The sequence below is a fragment of the Haemaphysalis longicornis genome, unplaced genomic scaffold (genome assembly GCF_048455015.1).
Source record: "Haemaphysalis longicornis isolate Haplotype H1 unplaced genomic scaffold, Haemaphysalis longicornis Haplotype H1 scaffold_163, whole genome shotgun sequence".
Taxonomy (NCBI): Eukaryota; Metazoa; Arthropoda; class Arachnida; order Ixodida; family Ixodidae; genus Haemaphysalis; species Haemaphysalis longicornis.
This window is the reverse complement of record NW_027526269.1, coordinates 386,526-399,514: the sequence shown is the minus strand read 5'-3', so window position 1 is coordinate 399,514 and position 12,989 is coordinate 386,526. Positions and strand designations below refer to the sequence as shown.

The 12,989-nt window shown below is 49.0% G+C and overlaps 1 long non-coding RNA gene across 1 annotated transcript; it reads right to left on the bottom strand.

The window, feature by feature from the left end:
- Positions 1–617: 617 nt before the first annotated feature.
- On the bottom strand, positions 618–3,315 carry LOC144166278 (uncharacterized). Its single transcript, XR_013321620.1, has 3 exons — positions 3,180–3,315; positions 1,998–2,075; positions 618–1,489 (listed from the first exon to the last, which is right to left on the bottom strand). It is a non-coding gene; the product is annotated as an uncharacterized LOC144166278 (long non-coding RNA).
- Between the last annotated feature and the right edge of the window lie 9,674 nt (positions 3,316–12,989).

The window sequence follows — 12,989 nt, the reverse complement described above, 5'->3', positions numbered from 1 at the left end:
TCAACACTGTGTGTGCACATCAGCTCTTCACAGGTTTACCATAACAGCAGAAAGCACTACTGCAAGGTGCATCGCGTGCCGCATCCTAAAGAGAGTATGGTAAAATGACTTCCACAGCACCAGTTGACACACTTCATTGTCAGGCTGAAGTAATAGAGGTGGTGTATACACCTCAACGATGCACTTTGTTCGGATTGCAATAACTTCTAAAACTGCACAGACAAACGTGAGGCTCTCCACACTGTACATAGGGTTCCGCGTTTTCAGTTTAGTAGGATGAGAAAAAGACAAACAGGGGGAAAGTCTGTTCCGTTTATTTTCGGTGCACCTCGAGGGGACAGTCCTTCAAAAATCGAGTTCTGCCTTTTTGCTTTCCCCTTTCGTCGTACAGAACTGCCATGACAAAAGTGGGTTGGGATTGTCCTGGCTTGAAGTGAAACACATCAAATGAAGCACACAGTGTAGTACCTAATGCTGAGGGGGTGAAGATTGGTGGGTGTCCTTGGCAAGTTTACTTTTAAAGAGCGACGTACCTCACCGCAACCACCCAGAATTGTTTTGAGAAAAGACTGAGGTGCAAAAGCACTCACAAGTCCAGTGAGTGAAGTGTCCATTGCACACCGTGTTGAAAACCACAATACTATATCAGGCGAAATGCACATATGCACATTCAGCTCGGGAGTATCCAAAGAAGTGAAATGAAATCGCGTTCGTAAAAGGTACCCTCCACTTCGTCAGAGTGGCCAACCCAGCCAAGCAACAGAACAGCCCCATGCAGGAAGCACACAGATAGACCACCAATGCAGAAAACCTACTACGTACTCAAAAAATTGGTTACAAAACAAAAGCTATGCACAAACTCAAAAGTGGCATATATTGAGCTGAGGACATAGCATGGTACTGCATAAAACGGGGGAATTGAAGCAACTTCAGGTGCGAGAGAAATGTTGCTCAAAACAGATTTATTTGTCACAAACCATCACTAAAAAAATTCTCGTTGCATAAATACCATTAAAAGGCATATCCAGCCCCTACAATAAGCCATGCTTTAAGTAGTACGAAGACTCACGAAGACATGCGTGCGCGATGCATAAGAGTCGCCAGAAGTGTAAAATGTCCAACTCGTTAAACCAAAGCGGGCACAGTATGACAGAACAAACATTGTGCCATAGTCACAGAAGCACCCATTGCACAAGATACCTTTACACTGGTTAACCGACAACTTAATAATACCATTAATTCGCGCCATAGCACATACGGACGTCATATTTGAAGAGGGGGCGATTGTCAATACAATAAAAGTGCGAATACAACATACAATACATTATAAATGAAAATACGATACAAATAAATAAAATCTAAGCACACTATAGCATGTGCAGTCTACGAGGCAGAAACAGGGCCAAGTGTTCTTTGTCCTCAGCTGCTTCTTGGTTTGAGGCTGCACCTTCGGCTTGCCAGCCCGGCGGTGGACATTTTCCTTGTTAAGCTACACGAGAGGGCAAAAAAATACCAGCTTTAAAAGCGCGAACATATAGGCACCATTACAACCCAGATTTGTTCTTGTTGCGTGCATTGGTGAAAGTCCCATAGTAGTCTTAAATAGCATGCATTTTCACTTGTGAAGTCAATTTTGCATGCAGGAATTCAAGCGCTAACGGTTGATACTGCGAACTAGGATAACGCTTAGAACATAGCACTTATAAAGGTCCGCTGTCGACTGAGCATGTGCTTCAGCGGAGTGATGAGTAGATAAAAGAGGTTTATAGTTTCCTAATACGCATCCTCATATATTTTGCTGGGTTCCTTTTAGCTTGGGGAGAAATGCTTAGGCAGATAGTGACTTATACTCATCTTAGGTTTTGTCTCTAGCAGTGCACTCAGGCACAGCATTGCGCCGAACACTTGGTGTGATTCAAATACTTGCTTCCTGCTGTGTACCCAGACGAAACAAAGGTGCAGTGCATCACGGTAAGAAATGCCTTTGGCAGACATACCATTGTGTTCGCTGCCAGGGACTCTGCCGATGATGAGGAACGCGGTTGTTCTTTCAACTGGAATGCAGCTGCGTCAATCTATTCGAAGGGGGGAAAAAATGGAAGTTCCAAAAACAGAAAAGTAACTCTCTAAAATACAGTGTCACGCAATGACCACAGTTTAGCCAAGCCTTGGAGCCCCATTAATATACTAAATTGTAGCACGCGAACTTGAAAGGGTGTCTAAAATTATCACTCAAATGCTCCAGAATAGTACGCAATACCATAGCAAAGCATTACGTATTCCAAAGGCATATCAGGATAGCACATACACATACGTTTTTAGGAAGTTGCTTTCTGCTGCAAATATGCATGCCCCAGTTTCCCCTCTAGTATATATATAGCTCGACATCGAGACCATTTAATGTTGGGTTGTCAAAGCAGGTGCCTACAGATTCACTGACAAGTTCAGCCAAAACTGACAGAGCTAGCCACTGCCAAGGTATTTTTTTTAACTTAGTTCGAGGCTTGGTGGTTTGTGTTGAAAAAATTACGCCCACCTCCCCTCACGGGAACCCTGGTGTGATGCGACGCTGAGGGGGGTTCAAGCGCAAGCGGAGAGCAACCGTCGACCGAAAGGCCGCCGGAGAGCGGCACACCGGTTATATGCGCAGCGCGCCCGAAGGAGAGGAGACCGCGGAGAGAGAGAGTGCCGCGGCTATGACGCAACACAATCCAACACATTCCACTTTAATCCAATCCAAATCCAATCCAAGCCAATCCAATGCTTCTCGCGAGAGAGTGTTCGCTATCGGAGAGGAGAGGGGGAGATAGGCTGCGGACAACAACAACGGACGCACGCAGGAAGGACAGGGCCGCCGACAAGAGATGCTCTGAGCGTCGCATCTAAAAAAGTTAAGTGTACTTCGTTCTTATTGCATTAACGCAATGGTTTGTGAGTAAAAGATGACCTTCCCCTCCTGAAGTCACAGTGCATGGGAATAGGAAAACGACTTATGATCAAGCAAGCCAGCCAGCTCTTTCAAACTTCAGTACAGCAAATCTGCTTGGCGAGAGGGAAATTCTTGTCTGCTTATTCTTGCTCACAGGAAATATTATGTTCTTGTAGCAGAAATTTCACTGCGGCAACATTCCTCGCCCAGAGGTTTCACTGCGGTGGGGGCATCATTTTCCCCCACTCACCTCATTTGAGCCTGGCTGGGGAATGGCTGCTGATCCATCAATCGTCAGGCGAACCCTGCTCAGGATTCGCTCATGTGGCAGATTCGCTCATGTGTCTGTGGCAGGCTCCTGGGGAACCTGTACTCCCGCCTCTGTGGGGTGCATCCTAGGGAAAGCAAGGGATGCTCAGGCTGAGAGGACTCGCGGGAGGCCACCCACAAGAAAGTGGCGATGAGAGTTACGACATTTGCGATTGCGCTAAGTTTGGCATCGTAGAAGTTTGAGTGCTCGATGCAAGGCAACAGCAGCTTCACTAAATTATGAGCTTACTCCATGAACTACGACCGCCGTACACACTTCTCTTGTGTATCCTGAACAGGTAGCACAAGTTGGCTGAAGGATGCATAATGACCACACTTTCATTCAGACCTCTTTCTTGTGCAAGTTGACTGCATGAAAACGAACCATTATTGAGAGGAATTCTTGACATGCTTTTCATTTAATAGACAAGACTAGCCACACAATATCCCCTGCTTTAAAAATATGCAGAAAGTGTGCCTCAGGACAAAGTGGCGCAAGGCTCGGAAGGTCATTTTTTCTTCTATATTCCGACAAATTTAGCATAATAGGAACAGAAAAAAAAATCTGCAGTTTCCCTACATATGGCCAAGCCTGGAAGTACCAAGCCTTCAGTGAAAGCATTGGAAATCAGCAGGAAATATCGCTTATAAGTGAAACCTCCACTACTGTCGATTTTTTAAAATAGTGTAGCAAAATTCTAACAAAAAAAGAGCGACTAATTCTCAGTGCAGATACAGTGCAGATTTAATGGGGAAAAAAAATGGTCACCACCCTGCCCCGAGAAAGCGGATGTCCAGCAAAGCTGTTGTAAACCACTACGAATGGTGATGGAGGAGGGTATGAAATGTTTCTCGTCGTCTCTGCGGGCTAGTCACTTGCGCTCGGCTAGTGTCACTAGATAAGGGCACAGAGTACCGGCACTTTTTTCCCCATTGTTCCGTGACGCCGCCACTGGTCGGTGACTTTGGCTAGTTTCGGTTTCTGAAATTGGGGCGATCCTAGCGGCAGGGTGCTGCGGCGTGGCCCTTCCCTTTCCCTCAGAGTTTCTTTCTTTCCACACCTTCAACGCTTCCGCGCCTCCTCACTGATGCGGAACAGCTCACCGGCGCCAATATTTTTTCTTTCTCTCGGCGCACACGACGGACCAGTTCGGTGCGTGCGTGAGCGAGCCGGCGTGCGAAGGATCGCGCGGGTTGCCTAAACGCCTCCACGGGCCTAAAGTTACGCTGCATTATAAAATATATTCGAATGTACTCTAAATATGGGGCTGCGGAGGGAGGAGCGTTACCAGTCCTGCGCAGCTCTGATGCAGCAACACAGGGTGAAACAGTTTGGCCAAGTTTCTCGCCTTCTCCAAAGACGACAGGTAAGCAAATTACCTTTGTACAAGTTATAGTGAATTCTTTAAAAGCCGACCGATTGCACTCTTCTGTTTTCAAAATATTTCGCGCATGTAACGTGAAGTTAATGAGACGTTCATGTCAGTCGTCTTGGAGTGGAAACTAATGTATAAATATATCCCAGCTCTGCAGGTACGCAAAGTTTTCATTGAAGTGAACTCCTCTTTGGCGCGCACACTCTTGCTGGTAAGATCAATTTGTGGTGGCATGGCCGTTTTAGATGCGACGCATCTCTTGCTCTGGGGTATGTCCCTCCTGCGTCGTCGGCGTCCGCACACCACCTGCGCATGTGCAACTCTCCCCCGTTCTTCTCTCCGACAGCTGGCGCAACACTCTCACTCCGTCTCATTATCATAAACAACAGCTGCGCGCGCGCGCTTCGCTCCGCTCGCGTCTGCTCCGGCGCGCAAGTGCGCCCATGCGCGACTCTCCTCCGCTGTCTTCTCTCCTTCAGGCGCTGTGAATATAAAGCGGGTAGCGCGCTGCGGCGGTTCAGTCAGCGCTCGCTCTCGTTCGACTTCGCGTGACTTTGCTTGACGACTCCGTGCTTGACTTGATTCCTCCGATGAGGACGTGATGGAAGCGACGGTCCCTTCAGCGAGTGGGCTGACACAATTCAATACCAGCGTCAGCGCAAACGCTCAAGGCAACGTTACGACCAATTGAACCCCCCAATGCGTCGCATCACATCAGGGTTCCCTCGCGGAAGATGGGCGTAATTTTTGTGATTGCCGTAGTAACTGCTTGAACGTCCATTCAATATACTTATCAAGGTATTTTTTTAAAATGCAGAGCATTTCAGTAACTCACGATGTCACCCGCGTTGACGTCCGTCGTAGTCCGCACCGTCGTTGTCCGCACCCCTCCCCCTACACTATATAAAAAAAATACTATCCGGCGCCTGGTTTCGATCCCTCGACCCTGCGGGCGGAACGCAATGTACATGGTGCTCTACCCACTGCGCCACAAAGCCGACACAGAATGGGAGGCTACGAACGCGCCTTATATCCTTTCATTCAAACTACGTCAAGAAGCTGCTGATACAACGCATTCACTACCACCAACTCCCCAAACACTAAACGTTAACGAAATATACACGACGCATTTACTCGAGTCCCCCTCGCGGGGAGATGGGCCCAATTTTTTTGTTTCGTGCAGCAGGTATGAGTCTTGGTTTGGGCCCCAAGTCGAGGAAGGTTTGCGACTTCATTGGACGTTTCCTCCAGTGACTCTCCTCAACCCCTCCAATGTCATCATGACGCACCTGCTCACAAAGAAGGCAAGCTCACCTGTACGCGCTTCTTGCCGTTCACGGCGTACCTACTGCCACGGCGATTGGTGGCGTGGAGGTGCTGCGCCCTAAGCATTTTTTCCTCCGCTGTCTTGCTCCAAAGCGTATATTTGCGGCGAAACTACTGCCAAGCGTTGCTTCAGTGCTCCGAAAAATCTGACGTAACACAGTGGTGTTCAAAGCGAATCGCTTTTCACAGGGAGCATTGGAAGGCCAAGCCGAAATACATGCGTTGTCTAGAGCCGCCATTGCAAGCGTTTCGATCATTAAAAAACAGCGCGGGCGGTTCTCGCACGTGCCGGCACTTTACTGCGCAGTCCACAACGCGTTGTTTTTGGCGGTCCCATCTCCCCGCGAGGGGGACTCGAGTAAATGCGTCGCATAGGGGGTGGGTGTATTGCGTTAACGTTTAGTGTTTGGGGAGTTGGTGGTAGTGAATGCGTTGTATCAGCAGCTTCTTGACGTAGTTTGAATGAGTCAAGGATATAAGGCGCGTTCGTAGCCTCCCATTCTGTGTCGGCTTTGTGGCGCAGTGGGTAGAACACCATGTACATTGCGTTCCGCCCGCAGGGTCGAGGGATCGAAACCAGGCGCCGGATAGTATTTTTTTTATATAGTGTAGGGAGGGGTGCGGACAACGACGGTGCGGACTACGACGGACGTCAACGCGGGTGACATCGTGAGTTACTGAAATGCTCTGCATTTAAAATAAAACCAAGTAGCATTGCTGGCTTTGCTGTCCAATCTAACTTGCGCGCCCGCGCCTTGTCATCTTATCGCGACCGGGTCTGCTATACCTTGGTTCTGAAGTTAGAATCGTCATGCCGTATCGGACAGGATGAGATAAGAGGCGCTGCCCAGACACGAGCTAGGGGGTAGCTTGTAACAACCTGGCCTATATCTGGGGCGGTATTCTCGTAACTGTCCCTTTTGAAAACGTCCCTTTTGCACCCCTTCCTCGTGACGTACTTCCGGTTAAGCAATAAGCGTTGGCAGTAGGTTTGCCGCGCTTCGGCTTGCGTTACGTCACTTCCGGTTGTTTGCTTTTAGCCAATCAGGGCTTGCCAAAAGGGACACTTTTGAAACAGACGCAAAAGGGACAAAACTCGAGAATACCGCCCCTGCAAGTAATGAGCTCAGTACATGCGGCTTACAGTACAGGAAAGCTTTTTTCTGCGTGTCGTGCTGCGCTGCTGCCAGATCTTTCCTGCTATTTGTTTTTACTTGCTGCCGTCGCTTTATTTTGCATTGATCCATTTTTTCTCTGTTGCGACACTTGCCTAAACAGTGCAACCAGGAAATTGCAGGCGTGAATCTTTTGTGAAGTTCTGTAGAAACCCATGTCTAATTGATAAGACGCTGGGACAGCTGCGGTGTGCTCGCTGCACTTTCGTGAATCGGCATTCCTGCGGCCCGGTTTTCTGCGTCAAGATGCAGTGCCTAGTTCTTTTCTCTTGTTTCGAAGTAGTTCTGCTGTTGAGGCTTTTATATGCATAATGCTATGTGTTACGGGTAAAGTCAATTTTTCGGCGCGTAAAGAAAATCCTAATGCATGTAGTGCCCACGAACATTTTGTACTTATTTGTATATACGTGCTGACTTTGTACAGTGTGGTAAAGTTGTTTTATGTTTATCCTGGAATATAATTCAAATGTCTTGATTATAGCATGACTATGCGTTATATCTTCTCTTAGAACTGAAAGGAGCCATGAAGAGAAAACACAAGTTTGGTTCATTCGAAAGATTGCCTCGTTAGAACCATAACGACACCACTTATAACGCAAACTTCGCTCAAATAAGCCACATAATTAGGAAAAAAGGAAATGACCATGCGACCCACCAGCTCATTTTCCGCAACAGAACCTGTGATGTCACTTGGGAATGCTCTGCGATTGGCGGAGGCCGGCAAAAGCAAACGCATGTTTGGCAGGGCTTACAGTTTGCATAGCGAGCTAAATGCCCGTGAAACATACTGCACATTCTTTTTATGACAAAGAACGGTGGAGTAAACGGTTGAAGGTCCGAACGAACACGCAAGCGTGTGCGCCAATGCGTACGAAACTAGGCGCCGGCCGAGCTCGACATCTCGCCGTCGCGCAGACGAATTTTCGGGTTCGAGGCTCTTCGGGGCCAACGAACCGTTCCAGCACGCACAGCCGCGACCTTGCTTCGTATCGTAATCCCTTCACAGGAGGTTGGCCGTCATATCGCCAACCAGCAAAGGTAAAAATAGAAACGAGGGGAGTAAGGAACAGCAAGAAGCGACGAGATAGTGCCAGTCGTCGCGTAAGTTTCGAATGGTGTTGGCTTGCTGCTGTCGTTACGAGCTCGTTTCCAGTTTACAACCACTGAAAACTTCAGTTTGTTCGAGTACTTTACAATGAAATTTCGTTGCTGCGTTTTGAAATGCCCATGTAGTACGGGCAAATCGTCAAGGGAGTGCGACATCCCCGCCGGTGAGGAGATCTCCTTTCATGTGCTGCCCAACGACGAACCTAGGCAAAGCAAGTGGCTACGTTTTGTGAACTTTGCAAACGGAGGAGAAAGAGAGCTAAAGGAAGTACGAGTGTGCTCGCTTCATTTCCGAGGAAGTGATTACGGCAGGGACCCTTACGTTAGCTCACTCCTGGGACATGCTGGCGCTCGTCGCCGACTTCGTCAAATCGCTCTGACCTTGGGGAAACAAATGCCGTAAACACCGCGCATTGAGGCTCGTATCTTTCTGGTCGAAGCAGAGAGCTCGCGCGAACGGCTTTCCATACACGACACCGGCCAACTGGCATAAGTGATACTGCTACTGAAATTGAACTATTATTAACCGTAATCAAAATACGGCACATACGTACCAGTCTATATTCGTCCGTCGCGACGGGGCTGACGAGGCAGCGGTGCCGACGGCTGGGCGTTCGTCTATTGTGGCTATCGCGGAATGGTCGCTTTCCCGTCCACCGCGTATCCCACAACTCTTGCCGCTCGTGCACTTGGAAGCATTGAGCGTTTTAGTGGTGTGAGGTTGTTAAATGCAAGCCCGAGCTCCTCGGCGATTGTTTTGTTCTCCGGATCAGGCGATTCCATGACTAGGGCTGCGGGTGCACTAGGTTTTACCACAGAACAGGGTTTTACTAGTATTTTTAAAATGGCCGCCGTCTCGATCGACTCCCGCGTGTGGGTGCTATATGGAGTCGACATACTAAGTATCTGTTTCATGGACCGGCGCTATGACGCCATTGTTCACGTCACGGAATGTTCAATTTTAGCGGGAGATTTAAAATTTTGGCTTAAATTGCCTTATTTCTCAGTGAATAAAGCATCATTTGCTTCCGGGAAAGCGCTTGGGGTACTATGAAACACCTAATCTTTCGAATAAAACAAACTTTTGTTTTCTCTTCATGGCTCCTTGAAGCACACAAACCGAGCAAGCATTATATAACCTTGATCTATTCTTAAGGCGTGCATACAACCTGCGTATGTGCGACGCAGTTAAACAACCCAGCAGTGGCGTTGGTAGAAATTTGTACCGCGGTGAGGAGAGGGCACGTTTTTGATATGAAGGCGGGGGGGGGGGGGGGGGGGGGCTTGCAGAGTGGAGTGTCATTTTGTGCTCTGTATCCCATGGCAGAAAAAAAATTCTGGGGGGAGGGGGGGTACGTGCCTGGTTCCCGGTTTGCCACCCGCTGCAATCAAGGTAAACAACTGATTGCTTTTATACAGCAGTGGAAGTAATGAATACAGAATAAAGTTTTAGAGAAAATGCAAGCCGTTTTTATCAAAACCGAGGCGAATCATACGACAGTATGCTTAAAGGGGTCCTGAAATGCCTTCCGCCGATGCATGGATGTACATGTAACCAAATAAAGCAATGTATTAGCAATCTCCTCCTGCAAGAATTTTGTTAAAGCGATGAGTATTAGCTGAGAAATCGTAAATCAAAAACCGCGAATTATCGTCGCGCCGTATTTCCTCCTCCTTTCAACTGTTTCTTCGCTGTTGGCCTCCCCTCCCATGATGCTCCGCTCCTCAGCGGTGACGTACTTCCGCTATTGCGCTCCCACAGACTGCCGTCTGCTACGGGCCAGCTCTTTCGGCTTTTTCATCTCTGTAGACACCATGGACACAGGCTGGAAAAGCGAACGAATGACCTGGCCGCATGTGTGCGGCCTGGCCTTGCCCTTTCGCGGTGTACGTAGCTGCAGGGCTGCAGTTGGTATCGGCGGCGAACTCGCAGCCGCGTGGGGAGAATCGTGCGCTCGTTCCCTTTGGTGCACCGCGCACTGTTTATCCAAAAAGCGCGGTCTCAGATGTGGCCCCGCTGGTGCCGGGTGTTATTTTGCGGTGGTTGTAATTCCTACTACCGGCGGCATGTGAAAAAAGACATTTTCAACCGACACAGAACCCGTGCACAAAACGCGCCGAATCGGATCGCTTTATCAGCGGCGATGAACGTGAAGGCGAAGAGCAAACCAACGCTGCACTCGATCAGCGAGAACCCGTGTTCTGACAAGCTGCACCCATGTGTTGCATTCAACACTGACGGGAAAGCGTTTGTTTGCACTTGTTTGGATAGTCGTAAAATGTCCAAACACTCCGGCACTCCGCTAGCAGATCAGCCGGCGAGACATTTCGGAAAACATTTGACAGATGGCGCCGTATGCATTAGTGTGTCGCTACGCAAAACTGATGAGACGCTCTACTAAAACTCCCATCGCGGTGTCACGTAGCGGGACGCAAAAATTTAGCGTTTAGCGTATGCAAAGGCCACAAACGCTGTACTAAAACTCTATTAGCAGCAAAATAGCGTGCGTATGTGAAACCGCTTGCGTTTACAAAGCTGCACGCCGAGCGCGTACGTTTCAAACCTAGTGACATCGTTTAAATACACTGGCAAGCACAGTGTAACGTAGTCAGATATCAACCGTATGCTCAGGCGACAAGCAAGAGCTTGTTTTATGTGGGGCGGAGATTGCGCATAAAGGCCCGTTCGCACTTGCGACGAAAGCGAGTGAGAGCGGCAGGAATTCCGTCGCTTTGTCGCGCGACGATCGTTTTTGTCGAATGGTCGGGACAAATTTTGGTTGCGCGACAGAATTCCCGTCGCTTTCGCTCGCTTTCGTCGCAAGCGGGAATGGAAAGTTCTGCCGCTGCCGTCTGCTACGCAGCTCGGAGGTAACCGCGCGATCTGCTCGGGCCGGATGAACGCGCACACTCCCGCACGGCAGCGCCCCAAGCGGCAGACGGCCGCGTACATCGCTCCCGGCGCACGCCTGGAGCCCGCCCTCGGCACACTAGCCAGTATATTTCAGGCACTCATAATGGAGGAAAGATTTTTTGCTTCCGATGAACCTAGTTCTTTGCCCCTGTGTTTTTAAATACGTGAAGTGGTTAGCACGTCGTCCTCACGCAGCTCTGTATCGTCGTAGCATCGCTGATTGTCCGAACGAAGCTTGCAGCTAAGCCAATGCAGCGACCGAAGCTGTGTGTGTGTGTGTGTGTGTGCATCGCCTCCGGTGTGTTGTGGACGCGTTCGTTTCGCGATGAAATGCGACATTGTACTTCTGCGGGTGGATAGTGCTTCCCATGGTCTGGATTATCTTTCTCGAACGACGTACCACTCAACCTCGCATGGGGTATGTGCAGTGTGCCTGGCTAAAAGCCTTCTCGCTTGCGCGCCAGAGTTGTGACTTGCTGCTCGTCCCCGCAAACCGGGTGTGGTGAGTGCCGTATTTACGACGGGCAGGAGGAGGCAACTCATCGTCTGTCAATCGCGGTTCAGACTTGCAACGCATGTTGTGACGTTGCGTTCGTTCGAAACGCATCTCTGGATTGTTTTGAAGTTGAATAAAATGTACGCGTCAAACCCGGGCATTCGGCTCAGGGCGTTCTCTGCGATTGCACCAAAGAAGTGCCACGGGACTTTCTTTATGGTACGTACTCACGTAAGATAAAATCCACGTCGTGTTATGGCCGTGTTGCATTCAATACAAACGGTTAAGCGTTTGTTTACACTTGTTTCGTTTGTCGTAAAATGTCAAAGCACTCCGGCACTCCGCTGGCAGATCAGCCGGCGAGCCGACGCTGAGCAGACGACTCATCTCTTTGCCGGAAGTGCGTGAAAAAGCCGCCCAATAGCAGGATGTCTAGCTCATGACGAACATCTGGGAATCGATGATGTAGACATGTGAAGATGGCGGCGTCCAAAAACACGAAGGAAAGGGTGAGAAAAAAGCGACAAACTTTGCAACAAAAGTGTGAGCTTTCCGCTGCGCGTAAAAGAGTAATACTTGGCACAGGTGACGTTGGCGACCCAATCTAGCGATTGCGCTAGTTCATTTAGTGTGCTCAAAATGCCTTTCAGGGCCCCTTTAATCTCTAGTCACGAGTCAGTTCTGGTTAAGCTAGCGTTGACTTGAAGCACACACGCCAAAAGCTCGCCAACTTGCGTCAGATGGCAATGACATGAGCCCTCAGCGATCAAAGGCTTGCTAAAGCTATATTTAAGTCAAATTTTTTCGCTAATGCCACCAAAATGACGTCACTTTTTGACCGGATCTTGCGTCACGTCTGGTTTATTTTTTGTTCCGCCGGAAGTGTTCCCTCCTCCCACAGATGGCGCTAAACCCCATGAGCAGCTTAAAAGCCGCCATTTTCTGAAGGTATGGGCTTCTATGGAAGCTTCGCCTTCGCTACCAGTTAGTACCTTGGCGAACCTTTGATGCATGTTTGATGGTTCTTTTGTTTTAGTTTCCTGAAAGCATTTTAAAGAGTCGGTGGCGTTCTGTTTCCCCGGCGTCATGGCTTCAAAAAAGTCCGGAAACCAACATATTCAAGTGTCCGTGCGGTGCCGGTGAGTGGCAACCATTATGTGTACGAACGAACGTTATCCCATGATAACAACGCCCGCAACAGTCAACGACGCTCTTCTTTTCCAGCAGCGTGCCGTACTCACGGAACTTACACGCGCTTTATTGCTCATGTTTCTTGACCGCATTTTGGCACGCTTAATAGGTTTTGGCCGCCTGTCACTCTTTTTACATTGCAATATATCGTATTTCGGCAGGCCGC